Here is a 27,295-nt window from a genome sequence, read left to right as displayed (position 1 = left end):
TCTTGCCGGACGCCAAGCCACGTCCCCCCTTTCTAGTAGTGACTTACAAACTCTATTTTGCGAGTTGGTAATAGGGTACCAGCTCACAAAATAGGTTTCGTGCATTGCTACAACCCTTTCTAGCTGCCGCAAATGGCCAGATTTACCATTTAAAACTGCTAAAAATGGTTGTACATCTGGCTCATAGTTAATAAGACTTCTACCTTTGCCCCCTAGATGTCATTATCGTAGACCATAGTAGTTTTCATTGATTCTCAAAACTTTATGAGGCACGGGTATAAATTATGGGGTAGATTTACTAGGGTTTCTCCTCAGAGGTGTGTCACTTTTTATGGCACAGCCCAACGTAAAATCCTTTCCGGCATTTACTAAGCTATGTGCGCCTTTGCATGGTTTAGTAAATACAGAGTAACGTGCCCTGTCTTGTGTCACTTTGCAGCACGGAGGCGTTAAATGGGTGGAGCCCAGACTTTTCCATATATCCACCAATGAATGTTGGTGCCTTATCAGATTTACAAAGACTTGTAAACCAGGGAATGCATCAAAAACCTATGACTCCTAGGAGGCACAGCGAGGAGAAAAGCCTTGAATTCTCCTCCTTATTTTTACTTTCTATGCGTGCTGCAGAAAGAGGAAAATGTCTCTAAGGATTGCTTTGTGCATGAAGTTGTGCCTTTCTTCACAAAAACAATCCTGCCTATAACACTGGCACCCTTGTAAGGCTGGAAGGGAGTCTGCATTGGTGCTAGGCAGCTCCATGTGCTCCAGTAGATGGCGGGAGTTATCTTAGTAGATATGGCACTTTTCAGCTCACTCCCATTCAGGACCCGTTTAGCAACGTGGAAGCAATCGCAATGGAGCGCACACCGCTAGCCCCTCCTCCGGGTCGCCCCTAGGGAATCTGGTACATGGAGTTCTTGAGTGGTTCATCCCAGTGGGTGCAAGTAAGTACTTGTAGAACTGATGATCTCTAGACCCGATACATGTCCCGGGTTTTTGGATATCGCCCGAGACATGGCTCGGGTTTCGGGATAACTTCCCTCATCATTGGTGCCTTATCAGATTTACAAAGACTTGTAAACCAGGGAATGCATCAAAAACCTATGACTCCTAGGAGGCACAGCGAGGAGAAAAGCCTTGAATTCTCCTCCTTATTTTTACTTTCTATGCGTGCTGCAGAAAGAGGAAAATGTCTCTAAGGATTGCTTTGTGCATGAAGGTGTGCCTTTCTTCACAAAAACAATCCTGCCTATAACACTGGCACCCTTGTAAGGCTGGAAGGGAGTCTGCATTGGTGCTAGGCAGCTCCATGTGCTCCAGCAGATGGCAGGAGTTATCTTAGTAGATATGGCACTTTTCAGCTCACTCCCATTCAGGACACGTTTAGCAACGTGTCTTGGTGCACTGCGCTGCGTGAATTGCAAGTATGTTTTTTATTTATTTTTCACGCATAGTTAATTAAAACCATTTCATCCTAAGTAAATATGGCCCTATGTGTAGGACTCTGCCAGCTCCAACTCCAAAATACCAAGCCTGAGGTATTTCTTCTGCCTCTAAGATGTTCCAGAGAAGAATTTGTGTAAACCTTGCCAACTTTCACGGGGTCTCGGAGAGTCAATCATAAATAATAATATTTGCAAAAATTGAAAATGAACATATTGTGGGATACAGGGCACACTTCTTACATGACACAAGAAGGTGTTAACCATTCGCTGATACAAATGTTCAAGTATAAAGTCTAGCTTACAATTCTAAGGTTATTTCATCTTGACAGCTCGTTGCATTACAGATCAGCAGAAAATAAAAGGTGGGAGGTCTGCCACCGCTCTCCAAAACATAGCAGGATTCGAAGCGTTGGAGGTCAAGTCAAACCTTGCCACCACAACACAGCCACTGCAAGAGGAGAAATTAATGGTATATGGGTGAAAATAAAAAAAAACTAGATACTACCAATCAGAATTACATTACCTACCTGACACAATATGAGTATTTGTAAAGCACACGTTCACTCAAGGGCATTTTGGCGCTGAATATTAGATGTGTATTATTGCCCATCTCAATGATACTCATTTTATCAACTTCAGAAGGATGAAAGGCTGAGTAGCCCTCCCGTGATTCTAGCCTGTGACCATGAGGTCCCTGCCGTGGAGGAATCAGTCCACTACGACAGCAGACCTGTACATACAAACATCACATACCATCTAGCTACCTATCATAGCTAATGCATCATACCTATAGTAAGGTTTCCCTACCGTATATACCCTTTCTACCATATCAAACCTTCAGTCCTAACCTAATCTTCCATACCTAATCAACCATGGCTACTATATGTAACCTATTTCCACTTCTGCAGTGTATATATTTCATACTTACCCTAAGGTGGTGGTTTTGTGGAAAATGGCCAGGCCATGCCTAGGAGATACCTAGCATAGGGTGTTGGGCCTTCAGAGCCGTCTAATGTCAGGCTAAAGTACCGCAGAATGCATCGGGAAACGCTGCCTATAGATTTTAAAAGGCATGAAAAGACATTACTTTGTTAAAACAAGCATTTACAATGCAATCGGTCTTGCCTTTGGGACTTTATAGCTGATTAGCCTGAGCTATTGGCTCAACAAATGAACAGGTGAGGTGACAGAAAGGTTATGATTCAAAAACAAAAAAAGATATGCACTACGAGACTGGTACTGCATTTCATTTTTTGTTAGATTCAGTTAATAATTTTCGGGTGGAAAAAATGGGCACGTAGCACACCAGGGTGAATACTGAAAAGTAGATTGTAGTCTTGGGGTGAATGAAAACGGAGAGCACGTTGAGGTCAAAGATGTATAGAAGAAGAGAAAAGTACTGCAGCGAGTGGAGAAAAGGAGGAGCAAGAAGTACAGAGGACAGTGGAGAAAAGGAGGAAAAAGTTGCCTTGAGGTCAGTGATGAAACATGAATGGGAGTAGAGGAGGCGCAGGGGATAATGAATGGCTGCAGAAAAGAACTTAGATGAATTCTGAAGAGGCGGAGCCGAGAGCACGGAGGTGAGCAGGATAGAAGGGGACATTGCTTCCGTTTTCGAGCGCTTACAGTGTAAACTGATCCCTTCTGAAGTTGTACTTAATAAAATACTCGTCTGAAGAGTTGTGTTGGGAATGAGAGGTACCACCCGCGCCTAGGGAAGGGGGGCCTTTAGTGGGATTCCGGGCCTGGTGAAATGGTTTCGTTTCAACAGTTTTAGTCATGGGGTGGGTTTCGAAGTAATGTGAGATGCCAGGGAGGGCGTCTGCGAACCCTCCCCCCAAGATGATAAAAATGCGGCTCCTCGGGGAGTAGCCCTCTTTGTCTCTCGCCTCTGGGGATCGCCGGAAAGGCTCAGCCGGAGTAGCAGTTGCCCACCCACCCATCTCTAAGTTCAATAGTTGAGTAGGGGGGTCGTGGGACTCTTTTTTGGCGGAAAATGGATGACCCTACAAGAGGGAGGCAGTTATGGCGGCTCTGGGCTGGCAGGAGAGGGGGCCGTCCTGCTGGTGGTCATGGACTCTCTGGCCCTAACCTAGTAGCCGGTGCTTGAAAAAGGGGGTGGTGTTGTGTCCTGCTGGTACAACACGCTTCCCGAGATGCCGAATTGTAAATACATGTTAACCTGTGGCGCATATGTATGAAGCGCACCATTTATGTGTCAATTTAATAAAATGGTCAATGTGGAAGGTTTTACCGACAAATAAAATGGTGTTTTTGTCAAATAATAAAGCTACGCAGCGGACACCATTCACTTGTCAGCGTCTCACTGGGGGATGGGGATCAAAGGGTGGAAGGCGAATGGCACGAGATATCCCCACTAATATGAACTTCCCTACCATGTCTCCTCTTTCTCCCCCCTTTCCATAGCTTATTTCAGTCACAACCACAATGCTGTCAAACGTCCCAAAAAATGCCTGACCAAACTTTTACTGTTCTTTGAATTACCATATTTCAATCACAAAATGCGCCGTTAGCAAGCCAACAGCTGAGCACACCCTTAGCAGCAGCAAACCAAAGCAGGGCTATTTTCTGTTTGTTTGTTTAAAACTCAGGTCCTTTAAACTCAGCACATTAAGTGATCTGGTTTGTCATCTTGACAAAAGAACCATATGAAAATCCCAACTGAAACAGTAGTCTGAGGAACGCTGCGTTAACCAGCACAAAGTTGGCCACAGCCTGTGCTCGAGTAGTGGTTTTAAAAACCTGTTGAATGGTTTTTATCTCTGGATGTGCATGTATCGTTTCATCATAGTGAAATGCCCCTAATTCCTTCTCACATGTAAAGCGGAGTCTAGGGCACGAGTGTGCAATAGACACATACGAGTCTCTTTAAATGCTGCTCTCCCGGGGATACACGCTTGTGCCCGATGCTTGCCAAGACTTCATGGCCTCACACATAAGCAAAGACCTGCTGCTTCGCACATGTAAACATTGCCTGCTCATTTCAGAGAGTGCTCACACGACACCTTGATTCATTTACAGCCATGACCGACGTTCAACTGCGAGGGCGGAAGCAGCGATGGGACAAAAACAAACTTGTATTAAACATCTTCCAGTTTCAGCAAGTAAGTGCAATGCTCTCCCGGACACACACCATCCTGCCCTGTGCTTGCCAAGACGCTACTGGCTTACATGAAGCAAAGACCTGCTGGCACACACATGTAAACAACGCCCCCTGGTCACTGCAGTTCACACGCACCCATTTCAATAAACTTATAATTTACACAATTCTTATTTCCACCGGAACGAATATACAGGCTTTTACAGTAAGCACAGTATACAGAAATCAACACCAACATGTTTGAAAAATACACTTCTTTTCACTTTGAACATTGAAAATCGTATTTTTAGCATTTTCACGGCGCAATGTTTGTTCACTACTTACAAATGTGTTTATTTAAAGCCCTAAGCGGCCTCTATTGGCTTTAACTACGATTTCTGGAATGCCTTCCGCCATTGTCCCTGGCTGCAGGCACCATGTGCTTTTCTTACATTCAAACACGTTGTGCCTGCATTAAGATAAAGTCAATAAAGTAAATAGTGCTCACAGACTAAAATGAAGGCGGTGTTGTACAGCTGCGGGAGCACTGTCTGAACGGAGAAGAGGCAGCCCTGTGTGCGTGCGAGGGCTGCCGCAAATACAAGTAAGTAATCCCTAAATGGAAACATAACAGCACAAAAGCGTAACAGAAAGGAAAGGGGGGGCCGCTCGACCCCCCCCCCGCACATATGGCAGGGCGCCGGCCCCCCTTCTCCTGCACCCTCGGTGGTGGGGCGTGCCCCTCTGCCGCGTCGTGATGACGCAGCGGGCGTGCCCCACCACCGTTGGGTGCCGGCTCCCGCATTGACCCGGAAGCAATCTAATTGCTTCCGGGTCAAAGGGGGGGAGCCAGAGGGGGCGGGCCAGTTGGAACTGGTCTGCCCCCATAGGGGTTAAAAGACCGGGAGAGCACGGGAGGCACCCTCTTGTCCCCCGCGCTCCCCAGGCTTGCACCGTGCCCTCCAAAGGGCAGATTAATCTTTCCCACCCACCAGCCCCTGAAGCAGATTCTTGTTTTTTTGTGTGATTGGTCTTACCAATTTAGGTTCATTTTGCACTGTAACTGTTTGTTGGTGTGTTTTTTCCTTAGGCCTTTTTTACCGTTTACAGGCGATAGTATTAAGTTATGCTCATTTCTGCACAGTAATGTTGTGTGTACACTCTTTTTCCTTAGGTCTTTTTCCCATTTACAGGTAACATAATTGTCGTATTTATTGATAGTCCATGGTCAGGCAGTAAGGTCATGATCGGTGAGCAGTCAATTTAAGGTCCTTAGGGGGCGTCACCGGTCTTGAATGGGGTCGCCCAGGGAGAGGGGCCAGTGGTCTCTCCTAGAATTCCAGGGGCGGTACATCCGCTTGGTTGGATGGGTGCGGGGGAGGGGGAGTCACGCTTTCTTTGGGCTGGTTAGCCACCCCGCACGTGCACTATGAAGTCATTAAACGGCGCAGAGTGCAAGGGCCCCCCCGCTGGTTAATGGAGTTCACGGAGCGTACAGGGGTAACCGGGAGGGGGGGAAGTACCCTCTTGCTAAACGGGCTCTCTGCGCATGCGCACTCATACTTGAGGGCGTAGCTGGTTAATAAGGGTTTGACACTGGTTAGCAACCTTACCGTAGGCCCAAAAGTTAGGATATGCAGAAAATTAAAAAGTAGGATGTTAGATTGGGTTAGGAAACACGCTGTATTAGACATTTGTTTAGGTTAGCCCTTTGATACCTGTCTACATTGATTGTAATCTAATGTCGAATTTTCTGCATAAAATGCTTGTGTAAATATTGTTTATTTAAAAAAAAATTAATTTGTTTTCATGTTTTAATAAATACGGCCGGGGGGTCCTGAGACCCCCTGCCTTCCAAAGAAAACTCCTTGCATGTCCACTTGCTTTAATTGTTTAATTGTGGTGGTGCACAAGACAGGGAGGGGGGTGGTCGCTAGTCCCTGACCATACTGTAGTTGGTCAGTGCTGCTTCCACAAAAAATGGAAGTGACGTATCGGATCACCACCCAACAATAAGCAAGATAAGAACAGCAACGCCAGAGTTAACCAATGGCAAGTGGAAGGAGAAATTACCCTCGCTGTCTAGGCTCGACCTAAAAATAAGACATATTGGCTATACACATAATTATTTAAACTTTGACATGTTCTCGCCTGTCAAAGCCCACATAAAAAAAATGTTTTCACAAAGTTCCATGTTGGGGGACTTTGCAGTTTTACCCCCTAAAGATGGCACTTAAGAAAACAATGTATTCAAGCATGTGAAAGACAGTGAATGAAGTGCCAGAAGTGAGAGGTAGCAGGTGGGAGCGGGGGAGGGGATTGGGGGGTGGGTGGCCTAAGTGTCAGTGATTGCAGCCCGCAATTAAGAGCGGGGGTCAGTCACCCTCAAAACTCATGCAGCCCGGGGTGGACCCCCCTGCCTCTCCCTTGCTGCGCTACTGCACTTGAGCATATAATGTGACTTACGGGCATGTGGCTCATTCATGTACATACCCATATCAAGAAATCACTTGGACATTTGTTGATAGTAATTTGGTGACCGTACCTGGGCACAATATGATAGCAAAGGAGGTTAGGCCTTCACTTGGAGCACAGTAATTAGTCATACAGTGGGGTACTTCTGCATATCATATTATGGAGGTACATCCTTGCATCCTTCAAAACAATCAATCAATCAATCAGAGTACTTGTAAAGCGTGCTACTTACCCGTGAGGGTCTCAAGGCGCTGAGGGGAGGGGGTGCCGCTACTGCTAGAAGAGCCAGGTCTTGAGGAGTCTTCTGAAGGCGTGTAGGTCTTGGGTCTGCCATAGGTGGGTAGGGAGGGTGTTCCAGGTCTTGGCGGCAAGGTAGGAGAAGGATCTGCCGCCGGAGGTTGTTCGTTGGATGCAGGGGACAGCTGTGAGGGAGAGGCTGGCGGAGCTGGCGGGTGGGGGTGTAGAAGCTGAGTCTGCTGTTCAGGTAGGCTGTTCCGGCATTGTGGAGTGCTTTGTGTGCGTGGGTGAGGAGTTTGAAGGTGATCCTCTTGTCGACGGGGAGCCAGTGTAGGGCTCTCAGGTGGGGGGTGATGTGGCTGTGGCGGGAGACGTTGACGATCAGTTGGGCGGAGGCGTTTTGGATGCATTGTAGTCGTCGTAGGTGTTTGGCTGGGATTCCTGCGTAGAGTGCATTACCGTAGTCCAGTCTGCTGCTGACGAGGGCCTGTGTCACCGTTCTTCTTGTTTTGGTCAAGATCCACTTGTAGATCCTGCGGAGCATGCGGAGGGTGTTGTAGCAGGAGGAGGAGACGGCGTTGACCTGTTTAGACATGGAGAGGGAGGAGTCGAGGATGAATCCTAGGTTGCGTGCATAGTCGGTGGGTGTTGGTGCTGTTCCCAGTGTGGTCGGCCACCAGGAGTCGTCCCAGGCTGAGGGGGTGGGTCCGAGGATGAGTATCTCCATCTTGTCCGAGTTTAGCTTCAGACGGCTGTTGCTTATCCAGTCAACGACGGCCTTCATTCCCTCGTGGAGGTTTGTTTGCGGGCCCTTGGTGAGGGAGAGGATGAGCTGGGTGTTGTCGGCATAAGATATGATGTTGAGGTCGTGTTGGCGGGCCACTTGTGCGAGGGGGGCCATGTAGACATTGAACAGCATCGGGCTGAGGGATGAGCCCTGAGGTACGTCGCAGATGATGTTGTGGCTTCAGATCGGAAGGGCGGGAGGCAGACGCTCTAGGTTCTGCCGAAGAGGCAGGACGTGGTCCAGTCAAGGGCCTTCTCTTGAATTCAGGCTTCTAGGATGCGTGTCTTTAGAGTGAGATGGCAGACCGTGTTGAAGGCGGCTGGCAGGTCCAGGAGGATGAGAGCTGATGTTTTGCCGTTGTCTAGTTGGCGTCTGTGGTGGCAATGAGGGCTGTCTCGGTGCTGTGGTTTCGTCTGAACCCGGACTGGGACGGGTCCAAGATGTTGTTGTCTTCCAGGTGGCGGACCAGTTGCATGTTGACGATATTCTCGATGACCTTCACCGGGAACGGGAGCAGGGAGATGGGCCGTAAATTCTTGAGGTCCTTGGGGTCCGCCTTGGGCTTCTTGAGAAGGGCTTTGATTTTGGCGTGTTTCCAGCTTTCCGGGAATGTCGCTGTTTCGAAGGAGATGTTGATGACCTTCCGTAGTTGGGGTGCGATGGCTGCGTCTGCTTTGTTGAATATGTGGTGTGGGCACGGGTCTGGCGGAGATCCTGAGTGGATGGAGTTCATGACCTTGCGTGTCTCATCATCGTTGATGTTGCACTAGGAGGTGGAGGTGGGGTATGCCGTAGTCGAGGCGGTCATGGTGTTGAAGCTGTCATAGATGTCAGCGATCTTGCAGTGGAAGAAGATGGCTAGTGAGTTGCACAGTTCTTGTGAGGGCGGTATGTCGTTGGCGTTGGCGCTGGGGTTTGAGAGTTCCTTTACGATGCTGAAGAGCTCTTTGCTGTTGTGTGCCTTGTTATCCAGGTGGTCTTTGAAGGAGGATCTCTTGGCTAAGCTGATGAGGTGGTGATCTCTGCGGGTGGTGTCCTTGTGGGCTGCGTGGTTGTCCAGAGTGCATTCGTGGAGCCAAATCCTCTCCAGTTTCTGGCATGCGCGTTTGGAGGTCTGCAGCTCGTCGGTGAACCGGGTGGCTCTCTTGCTGGCGTGGTTGTTGGAGGGTTTCTTGAGTGGGGCGAGGCTGTTGGCGCAGTCGTCGATCCACTGTCTGAGTTTGCGGGCTGTGGTGTCTGGGTTGGTGGGTGGGTTTTGGGTGAGGGTGGTGATCAGCTGGTCTTCGGTGACTTTGCTCCAGGAGCGTCGAGGTAGCTGTTGGGTGCGGTGGTGCGTGGTTGGTTTCTTGAAGGTGAAATGGATGCAGCAGTGGTCGGTCCAGTGGAGTTTGGTGGTGTGGTTGAAGGCGAAGTGGGTGCCTGTGGAGAAGACGGGGTCCAGCGTGTGGCCGGCGGCCTGCATTCAACGGTTGTACATTATATACGAAAGTGTGAGTTAAGTACTGTGTGGATCACTGAAATTATATCGACCACAAAAATATCGAGATACAAAAATATCGAGGAAAAAATATCGAGGGACAAAATATTGACTGGCTATCTTCAAACAGGTAAGTACTAAAATATCGACTCAAAAATATCGAGTTACAAAAATATAGACTGTCAAAATATCGTTTTTATTAAATGTCTATAAATTAAGTTAAAACTAATATAATAATAAATATATTTAATATAAACTTAGTTAAAATTATTAAATAAATGTAATATTGATAAATAATTAATGTTAATTAAAAAAATATAACAAAAATAATACATATATATATATATAAAATCATATTATTAAATATACATCTATAATATTTTTACCGTAGCATAGCAAAATGGTTAAAATTTATTGTAACAACTCTACTGAGTTCAACAGTAGCAAAAGCGTTGGATAGCGTAGGGGTTAAAATCACTATTCCCACTCCAGTGGGTGCAACAGTAGTGAAAGCGTTGGATAGCGTAGGGGTTAAAATTACTATTCCCACTCCAGTGGGTGCAACAGTAGGGAAAACTTTGGATAGCGTAGTGGTAAAAATTACTATTCCCACTCCAAAGAGTGCAACAGTAGGGAAATTGCTGGATAGCGTAGGGGTTAAAATTACTATTCCCACTCCAGTGGGTGCAACAGTAGGGAAAGGGCTGGATAGCGTAGGGGTTAAAATTACTATTCCCACTCCAGTGGGTGCAACAGTAGGGAAAGCGCTGGATAGCGTAGGGGTTAAAATTACTATTCCCACTCCAGTGGGTGCAACAGTAGGGAAAGCGCTGGATAGCGTAGGGGTTAAAATTACTATTCCCACTCCAGTGGGTGCAACATTAGGGAAAGCGCTGGATAGCGTAGGGGTAAAAATTACTATTCCCACTCCAGTGGGTGCAACAGTAGGGAAAGCGCTGGATAGCGTAGGGGTAAAGATTACTATTCCCACTCCAGTGGGTGCAACAGTAGGGAAAGCGTTGGATAGCGTAGGGGTGAAAAATACTATTTCCACTCCAAAGAGTGCAACAGTAGGGAAAGCGCTGGATAGCGTAGGGGTTAAAATTACTATTCCCACTCCAGTGGGTGCCACAGTAGGGAAAGCCCTGGATAGCGTAGGGGTTAAAATTACTATTCCCACTCCAGTGGGTGCAGCAGTAGGGAAAGCGCTGGATAGCGTAGGAGTTAAAATTACTATTCCCACTCCAGTGGGTGCCACCGTAGGGAAAGCGCTGGATAGCGTAGGGGTTAAAATTACTATTCCCACTCTAGTGGGTGCAACAGTAGGGAAAGCGCTGGATAGCGTAGGGGTTACAATTACTATTCCCACTCCAGTGGGTGCAACAGTAGGGAAAGCGCTGGATAGCGTAGGGGTAAAGATTACTATTCCCACTCCAGTGGGTGCAACAGTAGGGAAAGCGTTGGATAGCGTAGGGGTAAAATTACTATTCCCACTCCAGTGAGTGCAACAGTAGAAAAAGTAAAAACTTCATAAATAAATATAATTAATAGAAATATTATTACCAAATAAATTTAATTTCCTATACCAATTACTTTTATTTACCAATTAAAATTTAATTAATGGACAATTATTAATTAAATAACAATTATTATTAATTTACATAATTCATTAATTATAATTAAATTACTTCCCACCCTATTCCCCTATAAACCCACAACCCACTACAGAAAATAATTTACTAAAAATTAATGATTTATCAATTAATCAATTATTATTGATTACCAATTATATTTCAATTAATTACCAATTCATTATTATTAAAAAAGTATTATTAATTTACATAATTATTTAATTATAATTAAATTACTTCCCACCCTATTCCCCTATAAACCCACAACCCGCTACAGAAAATAATTGACTAAAAATTAATTATTTATCAATTAATCAATTATTATTAATTACCAATTATATTTTAATTAATTACCAATTAATAATTAATTAACAAGTCTTATTAATTTACATAATTAATTAATTATATTTAAATTACTTCCCACCCTATTCCCCTATAAACCCACAACCCGCTACAAAAAATAATTTACTAAAAAATAATTATTTATCAATTAATCAATTATTATTAATTACCAATTATATTTTAATTAATTACTTATTAATAATTAATTAACAATTATTATTAATTTACTTATTAATTAATTATATTTAAGTTACTTCCCACCCTATTCCCCTATAAACCCACAACCCGCTACAGATTTATATTACACAATTATTACAAATTATTAAAAACTTACCTTATTTTCGATTTTTTTTGGTCTATATTCTATCTAGTCGATATTATGTCTAGTCTATATTTTTGATTCGATATTTTGGCTATTAATATCGATATAACTCGATATTTTTGTAGTCTATATTATGTCTAGTCGATATTTTGTCTAGTCTATATTTTTACCTCGATATTATGTCCAGTCGATATTTTGGAATCGATATTATGTCTGTGTACCGTACTGTGTGTCCTCCACATGCACTAAACGTTCAGAAAAGATTCACAGCCATAATTAAGTGTATGTGAGCTTCCGAAAAATGCACTTCTACAGTTCATGTTTTTCCTGTAAATAGTTGCACCAAAGACGGTACATAGCTAAAGGCTCAAAGCTATGTTTAGTATAACTGGATGGTACACACATGCACTAAACATGGTCCAAGGACTGACATTCCCCAAATATATGTTTACTTCTAATATGTCAGCGTATATCATGCCTGCCATGGCTTACTTTTCGTGCTGCACTAATACATATCGGTCTACTCTTTGTATCATGGTAGAAAGGGGGAGCAGTTAAGGATAAGTGAATGTTTCCCATCCAACTCATTTTTCCTCATGTGGCCATCTTCCTATGTCTGGATTCCATTTGGGTCATAGACACAGGAGCAACTAGTGGCAAGTTAAAAGAGCTGCTTACTTTATGTCCAGTTATAAAGTACTGTGGCCCCCTGTACACCACTAAAATATTACGACTGCCTTAAAATATTTATGTGAATTCAGTGAATGTTTTATTATTCTTTCTCAACACTCTTTTAAAATAAGCATTGGCAAAGCCAATACAGCTTGTATCTATTGACTTTGCCAAAGCGTTATGCCATTTCCTTGCACATATATGGCCAGAACATGTTTTTCTATTAATAAGAACCTATTCTAAGATGGCCACCGATAAATATGCAGCATGTGTCATGATGCTTCAGCCTGCAAGCATTGTGATGCATGTGCATGTGTATGTTGCGATGCATGTGCATGAATGTTTCATGAGGCATATTTGTGCCCTCATTTAATTACTATTTCAACACTATGGATGGTCATGTTAGAATGGTAAATAAACTAAAACAAAAAAGAAAGAAAAGAACACTGTAGGATGGAGATGCTGGGCGATAGTAAATACACAGGAACACACATGCACTGCCTTGCAAAGCTTATACTTTTAAAAACTAAGTCGCCTCAAACCAGCAGTATAAGGATACAACGCATGTAGTCAAAACACTATGAGAAGGAAATGCTCATTGCTGCGTAAATACAAGAACAGGACGGAAAGCCAGACACCAGAGATGTACAACAACGCCATCCAATCATGAACAGGGGGCTGACCGACCAATAGCCCACTTCAAGTATGTAATAGGGTTTGGAAATAAAAGGTCCCTAACAGACAGCTAAAGGTAAAGCTATCTGTTTCTGAGGCCTAGATATATAACAGAATGCTTAGTTGCCTGTGTCTCGCTTTTAAATGCACTCCTGCCAAGCATCACACATCAGGAGTGACGCTCACGCATTTCAGTGCGGTGTTCCGCATCACTGCACTGAAATGCATTGTCACACATTTTGCCACCTGTGCCAGGTGCACCACCAGCGCCATCTATGCCCAGGCTCTCCGCTGCTCAGAGACGTGCTGCTTGCAGAGCTGAGTTCCGAAATAGTTAACCGATCTGCTCTCAGCTCTGTGGAGTGGCTGAGAGCGCTACAATGTATCTCTGAACTCTGTCCAGGCTCAGCTGCCTGCTGTGTTGCCCTGGAAACAATGTCTGCGGCATTAGTGGCTGCGGAACCAGCGCGGCGCGTGGCTCAGTGTCATTACACTCACACTCACTGCTCAAATTAGGAGGGGGGGCTGCCCTCTCAGCAGTCGATACTGCTGTCAATCACCTTGGTACCACATGTGCCGGGATAATTCATCCGGATGTACCTGCGATAGAGTGCCGTCACGCCCGGAAGAGGAAGTTAGTAGTAGGCAGAAGCGGTGGGGAAATCTGGAGTGCCGGCAGCACGAGACTCAAGTCTCTCTCATGGCTGCCCGCCTGCCACGCAAGAGGAGGCATGAATGACCGATTAATGCGGGCGGGCGGCCGGCTGGCGAGTCTTGGTTGCTGTTGGAGCGTTACTGTTCTCTATGTCTGATTTGTTTTTGGGAATTTTCCTTCTCCCCAAGATTCTCCTTTACTTTTTCCTCACCGTCTATAGGATCCAATATTCTCAATTACTAATTTTCTACATTGTTTTCTGTCTTTCTTCATCCTTTGCATGTGTCTATGATTAAGCCCTATTGTCAACCTTTTTCTGTTTCTTTTCATTTGCCATCTATTCTCAAAGCTTTAAAGCCTCAAACTGTATAAATCTGGGCTGAGGTTACAAATTGTACATTCTCAGTCTCAAATTTTCTATTCTCGGAATATGGAAAGTTCTGCTCAGCGGGAAATGTAGCTCTCCATCTTGGGACACGTATTGTTCCCATTGGAAAAACCATGTGCGTGTGTGTTACCCTTTCCTTGCTGCCATTTCCCTAGATGGTGTGCTTTTGGCTGGACATTTTTCTTCCTTATTTACATTTTCTCTTTATTGAAAATGCATTCCTTATGCTGACAAACTCACAATCACTTTCCATTCAAATTTCACATGCCCCTAGTTTACGTTCATGATATACCAGTGCATCTCTGTCAAAGGTTACCTTATTGCAGAGCAGCTAAGGTGTATGCCAGCCAATTCCTGCCTTTTCGGGCTCGCCGCGCACGGCATGTACTTTGAACATATAGGCCCAGAAGCAGTACAGGCATCTGTTTCTGGGGTGGTTGACACTGACCTCTTTTGGCATGGGATGGCTGAATGTATTCCAGTCCTTTCACAGCTTGCAGCTGTGTGCAAGGACTGTGTGACCAGTTCTGCAGATGTTGAAAGGAGCAACAGCATCTACAAAATTATTGTGTTGGCCAGACGACAGTCCCTCTCAAGGCAATCCATCTGGGCGTTATTGTTTTTGCATTATAATCAGCAGCACACTATTGGGCTAGATTTGGATTGCTCAGAAGAACTGCACATAGATGGCCAAATTAACACGCCAAGCATTCAGGTTCCGTGGGCATTTATTCATTAACATGTTTATGTCCTATATGTAGCCTTGAAGCAAAACAAATTGTCTAATTTGTAAATAAACCAAATATACATAGCTTCATGTTGTAAAATACCTCCAAAAACTAAGATATCTGTGTTTGTTATAGAAAAAATTGCAAAATAAGTGCTGCAAAATGCAGCTAAATTTCCAGATTTGTGTCGCTAAGTTTCCAGATATGTGCCGCTACATTTACTAGTTCATGCCGCAATATCCTGGGGGGTCTGATTAATACTCATGTTGTCCATCTTCTGCTACATCGTCTTCTGGAACCAGGATTTGGTAGGGACGGGGTCCATTTGAATCTCAGAGAACATGAAGATACAGTAATAGGTTTTATAGCCAATTGGATTGAACTAGTACTGATTGGATCCCGTTGGAAGCATCAACAAAGCTACCAGATCTGCCAGCAGCAAACCATTCTTCTCAAAACATTACCAAGAGCATGCCAACGGCTCGAGCCGAAAGCAGAGTAGTCCCTATAAGGAATTTGGTGTTCCGTGACTGGACCCATCTCTAATTTGTTATAGCCTGAACCAGAACTGTAGCATACTTAGTAAGAATGACAGCCACGGGTCAAGATCCAAGGAGTTGTTTATAAAGTATTATCACGCAGAATACATGAAGAATCTCACAAGCATAACTAGAAATCCTGTGTATAACTCATCAGTACAAAGAACTGAGTAAAGTTAAATGGAAAATCCAGCATAGATTCACCTTACTAATAGTATATCCTAGTTACAGAGGAAAATTAAGTCCTTCTACAGGTATATGCACCATTAAAGAACAATCAAGAAAGAACATTTTACTACAGAGTACATTTGTAGATCTTGAATATAGTTAGCCCCACAGTTTATTGTGAACGCGCTAAGGCTCACCCTAACCTGGAGGTCAAGTGGGAAAAACCAGGAAAAAATCATTAGAACCTGCTGTTTATGCGGGTACCTGATTCTTTTGGGAACCCAGCAGTTATAGGTAGGGTGATCTCTAATCACACCATGGGTCTCAGGAGGGGGGTGATGGCTAGTAGGCACACCGCCAGCAAAGCCAGGCACTGCTCAGTACCTGGTCGGATCCTCAATAACCGGACCCCGTTGATGTTTGAGGGTCAGCAGGTTTTAATTATTTTTTTCCTGTTTTTTCACACTTGACCTCCATGTTAGAGTGAGCCTTAGCACGCTCATACTGCCGGGGTCTACACACTGGTCCTGAAGAATTCCTAGCTAGTTGCAAACATATAGGCAGAAACATGCTAACCGCTCACAGTGAGACATAGCTGAACCATCTATCCAGCATTCACATCGCTCACTCCGTTTTTTAACCGTGCCTGGTTGGCCGACGAATAAAATTATTTTCGGACACAAGCTTGACACTTTTAACTCACTTCACATTCACTTGCACTAGTCAATCAAACAGAAAATAACCAGCTCCATAATAATTCTGGCGTTGAAGCACACCGGGGTGGGGAATCGACCTCCCTGGTTGGGCCAGATGATGAAGCATGTCACCAACTAGGTTGGTGAGTGAGGGCTTTCTAAAGAATCTAATTTGATTCTTCATGCTTGCTCTTCTCTTAAGAAGGTACACTCTTTTGTTGTTTTGACTATTGTAAATGTAGAACAAAGGAAAAAGTGCTATAGAATTGTAGTTTGTGAATAGCATTTTGTAGTTAATTTGTAGTACAACCTTAGTACTCTAAACTTACTACAAAATGCAGTTTCTTAATCAAGCGCTATGTGCCCGATTCACAAAGACAATCTGAGACAATAGTCTAACTTTACGACTTTTGGTATTCACACAGATCATTTACGAGTTGCATCTTTACGTCAGCAGTTGGGCTGGAATCTCTGCACCAGGGCTGTACTCTCCGCACTCGGGCCGTACTCTCTGACTCCAGCCTACTCTCTGCCTACAGACATACTCTCTGGCTCGGGCCGGATGAAGTGTAATCAATGGGCTGGAATAAAAATTTTACAAAAAGGAACATTAGTAACGTGATAAATGATAGAGGAGGTCAAGACAATCTGTTTGCGTAGGGAAAAGGGTGTGGCCGGACAATACATCATATCCCAGAAAAGATTACTCCTTTTTATCATGGTACATGGAATCCATGATTTGCGCTCACCCTTTTCCCTGCCCAAACTGGGCTGGAGTCAGAAAGTACGGCTGTAGCCAGACAGTATGACAAGGGTGCAGAGAGGACAGCCCAGGAGCAGAGATTCCAGCCTGACTGCAGGCGTAAATATACGACTCGTAAATGACCTCTGTGAATACCAAAATTGTAAAGTTAGACTTTTGTCTCAGAGTGCATTTGTGAATCGGGCCCTATGTCTTTATATTTGTGTCTTTTACTTTGCAGTTGTACACAACATTGGACATTGAATGAAGAGGCGTTTTACGCCTATCTCGTTCACTGGCTTTGAGAAATATCCTCTCTTCGTTTAGTTCTTTTGAGTACTATTGTTCTGATAATTTGGTGTACAACATTTAGAGGTTTTGATGAGGTGATAATGCCTATGATCCTTTCCATGGACTTCAACAATTGGACGGGGGGACACATTGATGTCCTGCTTTCATTTTTTTTTATTATTTTTTTTTTTATAAATCTTTTTATTATTTTAAAGCAAAAAAATAAACAGACATATCCGGTGCCATACATACATCCAATAATGACAGGGTGAATTGGTACAAAAAAACAGGATAGATGTAGAGCAACAAATATACTCGAGAGGCTCGCACAATTAAGCACAAAACAAAATGTGCATCAGTATAATCGATTAACAGTTTAGTTGCGGGTCCTCAATACCATCCCACCCATAAAATCGAAACGGCAGGAGAATCATGGCAACCAGATATTAGAGGTTAAGGATCAAAGTCAGGATATTTCGCCAATATTACGAGTCAAGGAAAGACTGAGAAAAAAAGGAGAAAAAACCATATGGGCGATAACAAAAAGAAAGCAATAAACCCATCCCCCCACTCTGCACCCCTGCAAACGGCTATCGCCTAACCCCCAGTAGCAGCTAACAAGGTTCTAAAAGAAGAATCTACCGAAGTAGAGAAGAGAAGTGGAGGAGGGCATGTTCGTACAGGCTCCCGGACGCCCCTCCCCCCCGCCAGTACCAAGGATCCCCAAAGTGAAGTCAAGAAATCTATCAGATAGCAAATATGTATCTCAACAAGGGGATCTTCAAACACCACCCAGCCTTACTATTGCTTAAGTTTAGCAGATCCTGTGCCCATCGATACTTGAGTCAAACCCAGTCCTTCGATCTCATCCTTGCCCCACCCGTTCAGACACATGAGTCCCCTCCGGATAAACCACCTCTTCCACAGGACAGTCCGAGTATGAAAAGACTGTGATAGAACTCAATGCAAGACAAAGTAGTAGAACGATAGTGCCGTGAACATCGTCAGGTCCAGAGACACCCGTCCCCGTCATGAACTCCCAGCGTTGAATCGTCCGCCATCTTAGCGGCTCAGATGCATAGGGAAGTGGCGCAGTTTCATTCCGATAACAATTCTCATCAAAAGTTTCTGGAGTGGGAACATCAATTAGTCCTTCCATAGTCGGCAACGATCGTAGGTTAAACAATCCCTTGGTGGCATCAAGCTTGTGTATATCATCGAAAACACTGGTCAAAGGCTCCGATACCTCACACGATAGGGTGTCTATTTCCTTCATCAGAGTGGCCATATTGGGTGTCTCGGTTGTCGCTGTTTCTTGTAGTGGAGTAGGGTCCGGTCCAATTCGTTCCATCTCAGCCAAGCACGCCATCATCGTCTGAATGCGGTCTTCAACGTACACATGAATTGATTCAATGGCTGCCAACACAGTTCGTAGCGACGGATCACCCACATTCCGTTGCACCACTCTTCGATCGGTGTCGATCATGATCGCTTCCTCCGGCAGGCTCGATGTCTCAGAGGGGGACGGGCGATTAGGGAACGGTCGATTACAGAGGGAGAGTTATCGGTCGTTTCGATGATATTGTAGGGCCGCCAACGCTGGCGGAGATCCAAACCCAGTGAACACCAGCGGGCCCGTTACCGGGTCACCGAGCAGGGTCCCCGTCCACAGCTGCAAGCGTTGATTTGTTACCCCTCCTCCGACTTTCAGCAAGGCAGCCAACCGTCATCACATCAATCCGAAAAAGCGAGGACATTTTTTTCTTTCCCCCACTTCAGGAGACCGGACCCAATCACACCACCACAGCTGATGTTGTTGAACTGAAAACCGGATGGGCCAGTACTGGAGACCCCGGCTTCTGGGCAAATCTAGGCCGCAAACTTCCACTCAACATATCTTCGTCAGCCGAGCAATTAGAGATCTCGGGAAAGCACCATTAATCTCACGGCAGGTTCATACACACTATGGCTGGGTGCAAGAACAGGATAAATATCAGGATATTCCAGCGGAGAGAGCCTACGTGGCCATCTTGGTTGCTAGCGTGGCTCCTCCCGATGTCCTGCTTTCATGAGATGGATTACAAGGTGTACTTTACTCCCAGGCCACTAACAAAGAGACAATTCTCTTCAGACCTCTGTCCCACAGTTTAGAACATTCAGTATTGTCTGTAGCTACTGCTTTAGTGGAATGGAATGGGAAGGGGACAACAAAAATGTTCAGGCCAATCCACTGGGAATCCTTGTTTGCAGTTAAGAAGTTAAAGATTAAAGGCGTTTTTTCCTCATATTATAGTTTGAGTGTATCATTGAATGTTACATAGCTGGCTTCTGCATGCTAGATATTGTTAATATGTGCTTTACAAAATGTGGACTGCCTTTAACCATGCTCAACAAAAGCTATTATTAAATATTATCTGCTGAAGAGTAAACCTTTAAGCTGCCTTCTAAATCTCTGTTTTAAAGATCATGGGGCCAGGAGATGGATACCAACAGACAAGAGGAGACAACTAGACATGTGAGGTTAGCAAATATGTATGTACTTTTGGAGGCAGTGATTTAAATAGACAGGCATGCTTAATACCAATCAATTGTATCATTTGAAATGGCAGAGTTACTCTGGGACAACGATCACAAAGGATGAGATTTCATTAGAATTTGCATTCTCCTGCCCCTCACATTAATCTTAATAATTGTGAAACTTTCTGATATGGTGCCATAGTGAGGCAAACTTTGATCTCTATCCTCTTGCCATGTCTATTAAGTACAATTTCTGTTCCACTCTGTGGGAAGAATAAACAATCAACCACACAGTGCCAGAACCAAGACATGCACATACAGGAGAGCACGAAGACTAGTGCTTTTTATGGTCTGAGTAAATATAAACTCATTCCCAGTTTCGGATCTTGCATAAGAATCCTTGTTCTGGAAGGGCACCAATGATAGGTTTGTGGCGCCAGCAAGTCTATAGAGAGGCCTCCATAAGAAGAACGGAAAATATACAGATTATTTCTCTGATTAAGTAATAAAAATAGCCCTAAACTTTGACCAAGAAAATATCTTAAGGCCGAAATTGCTTCATATATTTGTTCTTGTTCATCTTTCTATTTTTGCATAACACTTCTCAGTAGTTTTTATGAAGGTTGGAAAAAGTTGGAAGGACCAGAAAACAAAAAGACGAACGTAAAGGTGCAAAAGCCAATCATTTTGTTTTTTTATGTTATGTTGAAAGCATAGAAATAACACTGAACTACATATAATGAGAATATTACCATAATAAATGTATAGTTGCCACATTGAGTAGTGTCTGTTTCTGTCCTATTCTACTCTGAATAGGACAGAAACAGACACTACTCAATGTGGCAACTATACATTTATTATGGTAATATTCTCATTATATGTAGTTCAGTGTTATTTCTATAAGTCTTACCTAGGCACTGTAAATAGTTGTGCGGAATGTTGCGTAAACCCAAACTAACCAAACTGGAGTTCAGCAGGAGACTGATGCCTTTACATTTGTGTTTATATTGTCACATTTATTGTGCCTTCAAAACCATAGGCAATTGTCAGGCTGTGTCTTCGGTGAAATTGCTGCTTATTCTTTTTACATGGAGTTTGACCTTTACTTAATATGTGACATTCTTGCTACAGAACATGAAGCGTGGATAGAAAGGCTGTATGTAGGATGCCATGTTTTTTCTGACACACATCAATATTTAAATGCCAGTAAAAGAACTGCACAATGTATTAAAAATACATCAGCAGTTAGGAAAGCACAAATGAAGCACATTTGTTTTTGCAATTCTGAAGTGCAATGAAAATAAATATTTTAATATATTCAAAACAAGGCCCTTTCTTGGAGAAGCAAAAATGATAAAGGCTCAGGAAACCCAATCTCCGCACAATATCATTGCATGCTATATAGGTTAATCAGAAAACCAGTCTGGGACATGTCTAGCAGGGCTGGGAAAGAGTTTAATAGGCATGGCAGGTATAGCATGAGCCAAATATTGTCAGCTTATGTAATATCACTACTGCAGTAAGTGACTTGAGGTCAGCCTCTGAAAAGTTCAGAAGTTTTGCACCACCAAATAGACCCAGTCCTGCCATTCCTTTGAATGACTCTGCATCATGACTACCAACCTGTCAGAAACACAGATTTCCCTGCTATGTGTGAATGACTTTTAATCCAACCAGAATAGCGTTCATGTACATTTGATTCAACCTATCCAACTCCAACCAGTTTTCAAACAGACTGATTGGGGAGCTTTAACAAGAATTGGAAAAGTGCCTTCAGGCCTCTAGTGTCAAACAAAGAGTGCCCTTGGAGTTCAAGGGGAGTTTCTCAAGTGCATTTTATTAGCAGAAACTGACAAAGGACTTTGAAATAGATCAGGAATTAACACATTATGTCAGTTGCTGCACCCAGACCAGTAAAAGGCAAGGTAAGTGCAGAAAGGCACTTAATTTGCAGAAAGACACTGATGGTTTTTATAGGGAATGAAAATGAAGGTTCGTTCATCTGAAATGTCTGTCTAGAAGTGTGGGTCCCTGCCTATCTTGAGCAGCTCTCCCTATTCCTCCCCTGTTGGGATGAATGACTAAGGACAGACCAGCATGGGGGACAGACTGGGATCAAAACCTGCATTTGGAGAACTGATTAAAGGGGTGATAATGCCCCCATCCACTTGTATGACAAACTATTGAAACAAAATTGCCACGACACATGAATTTTATGATAAAAATATCAGGAGCAAAAATAGTAACTGTACATATAGAGACAAAAATAAAAAAGGACCGGAATATCATAAAAAAAACAACAGAATATATGGAATTTACCATTTAAAGCATCACATTTAATTACCATTACAATTATAAATATGTGTGTATATATCTATATCTATCTAATTATCGATCAATCTATCTATGTATATACACATATTTATATATACATGTCTCTATTTATCTATCTATCTATCTATCTATCTCTACATATCTATCAATATCTATATCTATCTATCTATCTATCTATCTATCTATCTATCTATCTATCTATCTATCTATCTATCTATCTATCCGTAGATAGATAGATAGATAGATAGATAGATAGATAGATAGATAGATAGATAGATAGATAGTCAGACAGACAGATAGATGTTACCTACTGGTGGTCGCTAGTAGGTAGTTATAGTTAGGACCTTGTTTCTATACAAAAGGGAATTTTTCTTTTGCCAATATTTTTGGTGCATTTTAACGAATCTTCACAAAATTTTCAAAACTAATTGTCTGGTCAGTTCTGCTCCTGTTTTGAAAGTTTTTGGGTGATTCGTCAAATGGGGGCTGACAAAAAGGGGGGTATCAAAACACGTTTTCTTCATGTTAATTTCCATAGGACACAAAAACACAGCTACAGACCGAACTGCTGAACGGAATTACACCAAATCTGGCACCAAGCTAGGTCTTGGTTCATAAAGCACTCTTCTTGTTAAATGGTATAAATCTGTCCAGTAGTTCCTGAGAACTGTAAACATTTCTCAGATATACAAATGTGGCCGTGGAGGGAGGGGCGTGGCCTAACCGGCAACCGTGATGGCTTTCCCTCCAGCTGCCTTTGTGGCGGCGGCAACTGTACCCTTGCTGCGAAAATGTCCCCCGAGGAGAGTGAGGTGGGGGTGTTGTGGCGGCGGCAGATCCGGACCGCTCACTGTCAGTGGAGCGGAGTGACGCCGTGTGGTGAGTGATGCCACATGGACGGGCCTACGATTGCAGCTGAAGCCGGGGCCTTGCGTGCTGCTGCAGGGCGGCCTCACCGTGAGCAGTGATGCATCAGAGGAGACGCCGGCGGCTGGGGCAGTAAGCGGCTGCGGGGGGGATCAGCTGCTCCCTACTCGTCAAGGCTGGGTGCGGATGTGTGAGGAGGCTTAGCGGTTGTGGGAGCTGGAGTGTCAGTGTACCAACGCCAGTGGAAGCCTGTCCCCACGGATGTGCATGGAGGGCCCCCCCGCCCCTAAATCGAATGCCTGGCTCCTACCTGTGTGTCACCCTGAGTGCCATATGAGTCCCTCCTGAGGAGTCCCCTGATGAGACCCCCATCAACACCCTCCTCCACTGCTGCTGGGAGTCAGGATTGCTGGCTGCGTGGCTGCCCTGTGCCCACATTTCTGGCACTGCGTCGTCGCGTCTTGTGACGCTTGTGTCTGTCTGGGGGTGCTACCTGCATGTGACACATAATCTGGACCTTTATCCTCCCCCGCTGGTGGCTGCTCTGGGTGCTGCGGGGCTGATGCTCACTAGTAGCCCCTGGGGTGATGGCCCGACCTCGCCCTTGACCTTTCACCATCGGGACTGCTGCGCCCAGTAGCTACCTATGGTGACTGCTTCATTGCACTGCTTCTGGCAACCACCACTCACACTGCGCAGCCAGCACGGAAGGTATGGGTCGTAAGGACTCCCGCCAGGGCACGCTTCCTTTCAAAGCCACGGGGCCTGGCACGGCCGTGCAGCAATCTAACATGGCGGAGGGCTGCGAGGTTCCCGCGATGATGGCGGCAGGGATGGAGGGCCTTCTGGCTGAGCTGCGGGCAGGTTTCAAGGCCCTGGATACCAGATTTGAAGTCCTTGACCAGCGCCTGGATGCGATGGGGGCCTGGTTGGACAAACATGAGGGGGTCTGACAGTGGCAGAAAGCAGAATCTCAGACCTGGAGGATGGTGCGGCCCAAACCACCAAATGGTATGAGAGGATGGAGAGGCTCCTTGAAACAGTAGCAATGAAGAATGATGATTTGGAGGCCTGGGGGCGCAGAAATAATATCCGCATTACGGGAGTGGCCGAGTCGACCAACACTGGCAGGTTGGATCTTTTTGTTGAAAAGCTCCTTACAGACCTCTTTGGCAGGGACTCATTTACTGACACTTTTGTTGTGGAGCGGGCGCACCGCATCCAGGGGCCATGACCAAACCCGGGGTGTCCTCCACACCCCATTATAGCATGCCTTTTGAATTTCAGGGATAGGGATGCTCCTCTGCAGTTGACAAGAGATAAGGGGAAACTGAATTGGCAGGGTTCCTACATCTCCCTCTTCCCAGATTTCACAGCGATGGTGCAGGAGGCACGTAGGAAATTTGCGGGGGGTTAAGGCTGCACTACGGAAACTTGGCTTGCAATATGGAATGCTGTACCCTGCGCATCTGAGGGTGGATATGGATGGACGGTCCCAGGTTTTTGACACCCTCCATGAAGCTCAGGAGATTTGCCGTCAATACTCCAATGCTGTGAAGAAGAACTCTTGGGCATCTCCGTTGCATGCTCAGCATATTCAAGATTCAGGAGCGAGTGAAGAACTGTTTGGTAGCGGCTAGTTTCATGAGTTGTGCTCCTTTGTTGTAATTGTAGACACTGCTCACCACATTATAGTTTTTTTCTTGTTTCAGTTCCTCACAGTGGCGCCCTGATGGCACTGTAGGCTTGCCTCCACAGAGGTGTGAAGATGGTGTTTTGTTATGATATGCCATTGGGCTATGGTGGGGTGTTGCCACCTCCCTTGTGCGGATGTACATTTGTTTGTTCTCTTGGGGGCTCATTGTTTGGGTTTCCAGTTTGAAGTCACGTTTGGGGTTGTGCTGTTGGATGGGGTTTTTCCCCCCGCGCTTGGTGGGGCAGATGGGTGGGGGACGGGTGGGAGTTGGGACAGTTGGTCTAATTTGTGTCCTACATGTGTTGCTGTGCATGCTTTGTGGTTCAGCATATCTACTGTGCGAATTGGAATGATAATTATTTTTTTTGCATTTGATTATGGCTAGTAAAGTTTTGGCAGAAGCTGATGTGTCTCTGATATCTTGGAATGTTCGAGGTCTTAATAATGCTCGCAAATGTAAACTGGTGACAAATTATTTACAACGCCATGTGCCCAGAGTGCGGCGGGCCTCTGGGCATTGTTTTAGGGCCTGCCACACATGGGCCACGTGGTGGGCCCTTGCAGGGGACAGGTGACATGGAAAGGGCTAGCCGAGCCTGCTCTAACTCTTTTTTCTTCTTTTGTAGAGTCTCAGAGGGAGGAATCTGCTGGTTCAAGATCTGTTGGGCCATCTGGCAACTAATATATGCTTGCTGCTGCACAGCACGGGTAGGTTTGGGTTTCCGTACACCTCCGGGGTGATGAATACTACATATGCTAAAGCGCAGAACCTTGAAGTTGCCACCCATATTTGTGAAGTCCCACTTGAGATGGGTGGGAGGGTTGTGCATGGTTTGGCAATGGAATTCTGTGTGATCATGTGGGTTTCATAATTGTTTATTTTGTTTTTTTTATCTTTTGGGGGTGGTTTGTTGCCCCACCCCCGAGTGGTAACGCCAGGTTTATGTGCTCCTACAAAGTACACTTGTACATATTAATTTTGAACTGTTAGGTTTCACTTTCTTTGCCTCTTTTTTGTTTTTTCTCCACCAATCCAACCTATGTCATGCTATTTTTTATGTGTAGGCAATTTAGGGAAAGTTTTTTTTGGGGGTGAACATTTTTGCCTTATGTTTTTTATGTTTACCTCTCACCCCCACTGCCCTCCACAGACAACTCAAAGTTGCCTAGCGGGACCACACAATTGTGCCATTCCACTTCGAAGGACCTCTGCCTACTTGAATGTATTAACGCTCTGAGGATGCAATTTTGCTTTAAAAGGATTCACGTTCTCCTTTCTCTGCAACTGACCATGTTATTTTAACACTGTTTTCTCTACTCCGTTTAGGAAGTGCCCTTTCCCATTGTGGTTCTGTCCCAACAAGTTTTCAATGTTTTGGCCATTTGCAGGTGCTTCAGAGTTACATTCATTTTAAACAATAGCTTCCATACATTTTCTTAACTTTCCATTCAACACTTGCAATGCCCCTTTCCCCTTTGAAACACATCTAGTAACACCAAATATATTTGTAGGTGGGTTACGTGACTGTGTCACAAGACCGAGATCTTTTGGATTCCAAGGGATCAACAAGCCACCACAGCAAAAGCACAATGGAGATGTTTCTGCAGCCTGTGAAGGCTGTGAAGCACCAATCACACCTATATACCCATATAGGCGCAGCAGATCAGGCCAGAGAGTACAGCACCGTGATGCATGCTGATAGTGTTGTGCTGTTTTGCAGTGTGTGCAATGTGGCGGTGGACCACATCCGGAAACACACAGTGGATATGTTTGTGTGGTCCCAAAACACTTGAAGTGCTGTGCAGATGATCCAGACCCTCACTCTTCACCAAATCGTGCCCGTCAGAAGACTGTGAACTCACTTTTCACAAAGAGTGCAGCTGCTGGTGCCTCAAACCAGGAAATTATAAGTGAGTGGGTCAATGTCTGCACAGCGCTGAACATTCCGCTGTGCAAAATCGACCACCCTGTGTTGCGCAGGTTTCTGCACAAGTAAGTACGAAATGGTGGAGCGATACCTGGAAGTCATCAGCCTCAAGAACATTATCTCCCAGAGAGATATGTAGGAGCTAAGAATGAGCTGAAAGAACACTTGCAAGATCAAAGGATGAGTGTTATATTTGATGAAACACCTGATGTCGAAGGGCGATGTGTATTGAATGTGTTATTTGCAGTGGTCTCTGTGCAGGGTGGCCGGCAGATCCACACTCACCTAGCAGACACAGTGTTCCTCTCACAGTGCAACCATGGGACTGTAGCACAAGCAGTTGTGAAGGTGCTCACAGAGTACAGCATAGCCTTTCTGAACGTTATTTCCTTTAACACTGAAAATGTGGCATACATGCTCAAGGCATTCAGCACTGTGTTGAGAAATCTGTATACAAACTCCATACATATCACCTGCTTCGCATGCATAATGAACCTCATTAGAAAATTGTTCAGGACGCCTTTTGTGGAGCTAAATGCTTTCCTTCTGTACTTCTTGCGCATCTTTTACATGGCCGGTAGCAG

This window comes from Lissotriton helveticus, chromosome 8 (genome assembly GCF_964261635.1).
Source record: "Lissotriton helveticus chromosome 8, aLisHel1.1, whole genome shotgun sequence".
In the NCBI taxonomy this organism is placed as follows: Eukaryota; Metazoa; Chordata; class Amphibia; order Caudata; family Salamandridae; genus Lissotriton; species Lissotriton helveticus.
This window is presented reverse-complemented; position numbering follows the sequence as displayed.